The sequence below is a fragment of the Tamandua tetradactyla genome, assembly GCF_023851605.1.
Source record: "Tamandua tetradactyla isolate mTamTet1 chromosome 2 unlocalized genomic scaffold, mTamTet1.pri SUPER_2_unloc_1, whole genome shotgun sequence".
NCBI classification, from domain to species: Eukaryota; Metazoa; Chordata; class Mammalia; order Pilosa; family Myrmecophagidae; genus Tamandua; species Tamandua tetradactyla.
In genome coordinates, this window is record NW_027518239.1 from 22,855 (window position 1) to 30,463 (window position 7,609).

At 38.0% G+C, this 7,609-nt stretch overlaps 1 pseudogene; it reads right to left on the reverse strand.

Moving 5' to 3' along the window:
- Window positions 1-6,284: 6,284 nt before the first annotated feature.
- On the reverse strand, window positions 6,285-7,073 carry LOC143672713 (recombining binding protein suppressor of hairless pseudogene; annotated as a pseudogene).
- Between the last annotated feature and the right edge of the window lie 536 nt (window positions 7,074-7,609).

Genomic DNA, 7,609 nt, shown 5'->3' on the forward strand with positions numbered 1-7,609 from the left:
AATATAGAGAAAAAAATAAAAATAATAATAAAAAAAGAAAAGGAAGAAGAAAAATAAACCAAAGACACAAACAAACAAACAAACAAACAATAAAAAACTATAGCTCAGATGCAGCTTCATTCAGTGTTTTAACGTAATTACATTACAATTAGGTATTATTGTGCTGTCCATTTTTGAGTTTTTGTATCTAGTCCTCTTGCACAGTCTGTATCCCTTCAGCTCCAATTACCCATTATCTTACCCTGTTTCTAACTCCTGCTGGTCTCTGTTACCAATGACATATTCCAAGTTTGTTCTCGAATGTTGGTTCACATCAGTGGGACCATACAGTATTTGCCTTTTAGTTTTTTGCTAGACTCACTTGCATAATGTTCTCTAGGTCCATCCATGTTATTACATGCTTCATAAGTTTATTCTGTCTTAGAGCTGCATAATATTCCATCGTATGTATATACCATAGTTTGTTTAGCCACTCGTCTGTTGATGGACATTTTGGCTGTTTCCATCTCTTTGCAATTGTAAATAATGCTGCTATAAACATTGGTGTGTAATTGTCTGTTTGTGTCTTTGCCTTTAAGTTCTTTGAGTAGATAGCTAGCAATGGTATTGCTGGGTCATATGGCAATTCCATATTCAGTTTTTTGAGGAACCGCCAAACTGCTTTTCACAGTGGTTGCACCATTTGACATTCCCACCAACAGTGGATAAGTGTGCCTCTTTCTCCACATCCTCTCCAGCACTTCTCATTTTCTGTTTTGTTGATAATGGCCATTCTGGTGGGTGTGAGATGATATCTCATTGTGGTTTTGATTTGCATTTCTCTAATGGCCAGGGACATTGAGCATCTCTTTGTGTGCCTTTTGGTCATTTGTATTTCCTCTTCTGAGAGGTGTCTGTTCAAGTCTTTTTCCCATTTTGTAATTGGGTTGGCTGTCTTTTTGTTGTTGAGTTGAACAATCTCTTTATAAATTCTGGATACTAGACCTTTATCTGATATGTCATTTCCAAATATTGTCTCCCATTGTGTAGGCTGCCTTTCTACTTTCTTGATGAAGTTCTTTGATGCACAAAAGTGTTTAATTTTGAGGAGCTCCCATTTATTTATTTCTTTCTTCAGTGCTCTTGCTTTAGGTTTAAGGTCCATAAAACCGCCTCCAATTGTAAGTTTCATAAGATATCTCCCTACATTTTCCTCTAACTGTTTTATGGTCTTAGACCTAATGTTTAGATCTTTGATCCACTTTGAGTTAACTTTTGTATAGGGTGTGAGATACGGGTCCTCTTTCATTCTTTTGCATATGGATATCCAGTTCTCTAGGCACCATTTATTGAAAGACTGTTCTGTCCCAGGTGAGTTGGCTTGACTGCCTTATCAAAGATCAAATGTCCATAGATGAGAGGGTCTATAACTGAGCACTCTATTCGATTCCATTGGTCGATATATCTATCTTTATGCCAATACCATGCTGTTTTGACCACTGTGGCTTCATAATATGCCTTAAAGTCTGGCAGCGTGAGACCTCCAGCTTTCTTTTTTATCCTCAAGATACTTTTAGCAATTCGGGGCACCCTGCCCTTCCAGATAAATTTGCTTATTGGTTTTTCTATTTCTGAAAAATAAGTTGTTGGGATTTTGATTGGTATTGCATTGAATCTGTAAATCAATTTAGGTAGGATTGACATCTTAACTATATTTAGTCTTCCAATCCATGAACACGGTATGCCCTTCCATCTATTTAGGTCTTCTGTGATTTCTTTTTACAGTTTTTTGTAGTTTTCTTTGTATAGGTTTTTTGTCTCTTTAGTTAAATTTATTCCTAGGTATTTTATTCTTTTAGTTGCAATTGTAAATGGGATTCGTTTCTTGATTTCCCCCTCTGCTTGTTCATTGCTAGTATATAGAAATGCTACAGATTTTTGAATGTTGATCTTACAACCTGTTACTTTGCTGTACTCATTTATTAGCTTTAGTAGTTTTGTTGTAGATTTTTCCAGGTTTTTGACATATAATATCATATCGTCTGCAAACAGTGATAGTTTTACTTCTTCCTTTCCAATTTTGATGCCTTGTATTTCTTTTTCTTGTCTAATTGCTCTGGCTAGAACCTTCAACACGATGTTGACTAATAGTGGTGATAGTGGACATCCTTGTCTTGTTCCTGATCTTAGGGGGAAAGTTTTCAATTTTTCCCCATTTAGGATGATATTAGCTGTGGGTTTTTCATATATTCCCTCTATCATTTTAAGGAAATTCCCTTGTATTCCTATCTTTTGAAGTATTTTCAACAGGAAAGGATGTTGAATCTTGTCAAATGCCTTCTCTGCATCAAGTGAGATGATCATGTGATTTTTCTGCTTTGATTTGTTGATATGGTGTATTACATTAATTGATTTTCTTATGTTGAACCATCCTTGCATACCTGGAATGAATCCTACTTGGTCATGATGTATAATTCTTTTAATGTGTTGTTGGATTCGATTTGCTAGAATTTTTTGAGGATTTTTGCATCAAAATTCATAACAGAGATTGGTCTGTAGTTTTCTTTTTTTGTAATATCTTTGCCTGGTTTTGGTATGAGGGTGATCTTGGCTTCATAGAATGAATTAGATAGCTTTCCCTCCACTTCAATTTTTTTGAAGAGTTTGAGGAGAGTTGGTACTAATTCTTTCTGGAATGTTTGGTAGAATTCACATGTGAAGCTGTCTGGTCCTGGACTTTTCTTTTTAGGAAACGTTTGAATGACTGATTCAATTTCTTTACTTGTGATTGATTTGTTGAGGTCATCTGTTTCTTCTTGAGTCAAAGTTGGTTGTTCATTTCTTTCCAGGAACCCGTCCATTTCATCTAAATTGTTGTATTTATCCGCGTAAAGTTGTTCATAGTATCCTGTTATTACCTCCTTTATTTCTGTGAGGTCAGTGGTTATGTCTCCTCTTCCATTTCTGATCTTATTTATTTGCATCCTCTCTCTTCTTCTTTTTGTCAATCTTGCTAAGGGCCCATCAGCCTTATTGATTTTCTCATAGAACCAATTTCTGGTCTTATTGATTTTCTCTATTGTTTTCATGTTTTCAATTTCATTTATTTCTGCTCTAATCTTTGTTATTTCTTTCCTTTTGCTTGCTTTGGGGTTAGTTTGCTGTTCTTTCTCCAGTTCTTCCAAGTGGACAGTTAATTCCCAAATTTTTGCACTTTCTTCTTTTTTGATATAGGCATTTAGGGCAATAAATTTCCCTCTTAGCACTGCTTTTGCTGCGTCCCATAGGTTTTGATATGCTCTGTTTTCGTTTTCCCTCGCCTCGAGATATTTACTAATTTCTCTTGCTATTTCTTCCTTGACCCACTCGTTGTTTAAGAGTGTGTTGTTGAGCCTGCACGTATTTGTGAATTTTCTGGCACTCCGCCTATTATTGATTCCAACTTCATTCCTTTATGATCCGAGAAAGTGTTGTGTATGATTTCAATCTTTTTAAATTTGTTAAGACTTGCTTTGTGACCCAGCATATGGTCTATGTTTGAGAATGATCCATGAGCACTTGAGAAAAAGGTGTATCCTGCTGTTGTGGGATTTAATGTTTTATAAATGTCTGTTAAGTCTAGCTCATTTATAGTAATATTAAGATTCTCTATTTCTTTATTGATCCTCTGTCTAGATGTTCTGTCCATTGATGAGAGTGGTGAATTGAAGTCTCCAACTATTATGGTATATATGTCTATTTCCCTTTTCAGTGTTTGCAGTGTATTCCTCATGTATTTTGAGGCATTCTGGTTTGGTGCATAAATATTTATGGTTATTATGTCTTCTTGTTTAATTGTTCCTTTTATTGGTAGATAGTGTCCTTCTTTGTCTCTTTTAACTGTTTTACATTTGAAGTCTAATTTGTTGGATATTAGTATAGCTACTCCTGCTCTTTTCTGGTTGTTATTTGCATGAAATATCTTTTCCCAACCTTTCACTTTCAACCTGTGTTTATCTTTGGGTCTAAGATGTGTTTCCTCTAGACAGCATATAGAAGGATCCTGTTTTTTAATCCATTCTGCCAGTCTATGTCTTTTGATTGGGGAATTCAGTCCATTAACATTTAGTGTTATTACTGTTTGGGTAATACTTTCCTCTACCATTTTGCCTTTTGTATTATATATATCATATCTGATTTTCCTTCTTTCTACACTCTTCTCCATACCTCTCTCTTCTGTCTTTTTGTATCTGACTCTAGTGCTCCCTTTAGTATTTTTTGCAGAGCTGGTCTCTTGGTCACAAATTCTCTCAGTGACTTTTTGTCTGAGAATGTTTTAATTTCTCCCTCATTTTTGAAGGACAATTTTGCTGGATATAGAATTCTTGATTGGAAGTTTTTCTCTTTTAGTAATTTAAATATATCATCCCACTGTCTTCTAGCTTCCATGGTTTCTGCTGAGAAATCTACACATAGTCTTATTGGGTTTCTCTTGTATGTGATGGATTGTTTTTCTCTTGCTGCTTTCAAGATCCTCTCTTTCTCCTTGACCTCTGACATTCTAACTAAGTATCTTGGAGAATGCCTATTTGGGTCTATTCTCTTTGGGGTGCGCTGCACTTCTTGGATCTGTAATTTTAGGTCCTTCATAAGAGTTGGGAAATTTTCAGTGATAATTTCTTCCATTAGTTTTTTTCCTCCTTTTCCTTTCTCTTCTCCTCTGGGATACCCACAGCATGTATATTTGTGCACTTCATATTGTCATTCATTTCCCTGATCCTCTGTTCAAATTTTTCCATTCTTTTCCCTATAGTTTCTGTTTCTTTTTGGAATTCAGATGTTCCATCCTCCAATTCACTAATTCTAGCTTCTGTCTCTTTATATCTACCATTGTAGGTATCCATTGTTTTTTCAAGCTTTTCTACTTTGTTCTTCACTCCCAAAAGTTCTGTGATTTGTTTTTTCAGTTTTTCTATTTCTTCTTTTTGTTCAGCCCATGTCTTCTTCATGTCCTCCCTCAATTTATTGATTTGGTTTTTGAAGAGGTTTTCCATTTCTTTTCGTATATTCAATATTAGTTGTCTCAGCTCCTGTATCTCATTTGAACTATTGGTTTGTTCTTTTGACTGGGTCATATCTTCAATTTTCCGAGCACGATCCATTATCTTCTGCTGGTGTCTGGGCATTTAATCAGATTTCCCTGGGTGTTGAACCCAACATGTTGAAAGATTTTTCTGTGAAATCTCTGGGCTCTGTTTTTCTTTTCCTGCCCAGTAGGTGGCACTCGTGGCGCTCGTCTGTCTGCGGGTCCCACCAGTAAAAGATGCTGTGTCTCCTTTAACTTTGGAAAACTCTTGCTGTAGGGGAGGGTCGCCGGCCAAAGCGGCTTGGGGGAGTGCCAATCTGAATCTCCCAGCCAGCCCGGGAATCCGCGTGTGGGGAGGGTCGCCAGCCTGCGTGGCTTGGGGGAGTGCCTGTCCAAATTTCCCAGCCGGCCTGGGGCACCAAGTGTGGCAGGGGGGCACTGGCCGCCACGGCTTGGGGGAGTGCCTATCCACCATTCCCAGCCGGACTGGGAAGCCACATGTTTGGAAGGGACCCCGGTCGCCGGTCTCCGCGGTTTGGGGGATCTCTGATCCAATTCTCCCAGCTGGTTCGGGGGGCTGTGTGTGGTGGGCGGGTGCCAGCCACCGTGGCTTGAGGGGATTGCCTGTCCAATTCTCCCAGCCGGCCCGGGAAGGAGGGAGGGAGGGACTCCGGCCTCCTGCCACTCCAGCCCGGGGAAGCACGCACCCCTCAGCGATCTCACCACAGCGGGTTCTCCCAGCCACTCAGCCATTCCAGAATGGGGTATGCTGTCTTCTTGGTCTCTGTCGTGGCTCTGGGACCTGTTCTGTATCATTTCTACTTCCCTAGTAGCTGTTCTGGAGGAGGAACTAAGACCCGCACGTCTTAGTAAGCCGCCATCTTCAAGTCCATGAATTTTTAAATATTGAAATTGTACAAAGCAACCTCTTTGGACACAATAGAGTAGAGCTAGAAATAAATAATATGAAGAAATCTTGAAACTTAAGAATATTTGGAAATTAAAAGGCACATCTGCAACTCTCAATTTTTAAAAGAAGAAATTATATGGAAAATTAGAAAATCCATAGGGAGACATTAGTAAAAATAAAGATACAGTATACTTATATTTACAGGATTAAGCAAAGGCAGTGCCATGGGAAATGTATTCCTATCAATGTCTATGTTAAAAAAGAAGAAATATCTCAAGTTAATTAACTAAATCATATATTGGCAAAGCAGAATAAGAAGAGCTGAGTAAACTAAAATGTAACAGCAGAAAAAATATGATTAAAATGGAGATGAATTTTATGGAGTTGTGACACAGGGTCATCTGCATCCAGTAATGCAGTCTGCTTATCAAGTTTTCTAATTATCAATCATGGGAGTACCATAGCTGAACTCACAAGTTTGACTGTTTGTCCATAATGAATTTAGTCATCACATACTGTGAATTCTTCTACTTCTGATTCATCATCACCCAAAAGATGGATGTAAAATGCTCCCCACTGTGGTGAACTGGCATGGAAACCATCTACTTCTATGTGCAACATTCTGGTTCTAACTGGCTGGGATCTAAGTTAATTAAGCAGAGCCACCATTGTTCCTGATGCGATGGACAAGTCAGCACTTTTCAATGACCGCTTCTTTTTGGAAGGTTTGGAGATGAGTCTTATCTGCTTGCTGAGAAATACACTAATATCATCATGTCACCCTAGAACATTTTTTATAGACAACATGAAGGTTGTCTCTTGTGTGAGTCTGATAGGCATGTTTTGACTGTGCAATAGTTATTTCTTTCTAAGTTAAAGTGCTGCATTTCTTGGTCTGAGTTTTCTATTCTGATAAATGGATATGATTGATCTTTTTGTTCAGAACAACCATCATGTTCTGTTTGTTCTTTTTATTCTTCCATCCATAGGCCATAAGATACACACAAGGAAGAGACCAAAAAAAAAAAACACGTTTTCATTTCCACATAATGTCTGTGTAACTTTTGCATGAAAATTAAGCACTGTTTGATATCCTCACTTTTTAAAATAATTTCTCATAGATTCTCTAGTGAGTTGTTTAGGTGGAGACCACTCAGCAAGTATCTTTTAATTCATGCCATGGTACTTCATGAATATGGTAGGTAAGCCACAGTCTGGAACATTTTGACGCATCTCAAAACACCTCAGCCATTGTATCTTTATCATTCTTCTTTCATTATGGGCTCATAATGGCTCCAAAGAACTATAGTACTTACATTTGAGTGATAGCCTCATAATTTCAGTGACCTGTCACATCTGGCACCATCTTCCACAAACTCTCACCAAAACTCCAACCGTTGAAAGATTCCCATGCATTCTCCAGCCCCTCTCTTCAGCCTCTTCCCTTTTGCCTCACCCTTCAAAATTCCACCCTGCCTCCTTGCTCTTTTTCACTTCTGAGCCACCATGAAGAACCAGAAGCTTCATGCCACTTGCAGAGTAAGGATCCTGGTTGTTACCTTCCAGTTTTCTGAGTCCAGGTTGTAGGAATGAAAAGTCCTAGTAGAGCTGAGATTGAAGTGTAATGATTGTTCTACTGCAAATATACTGTAAAG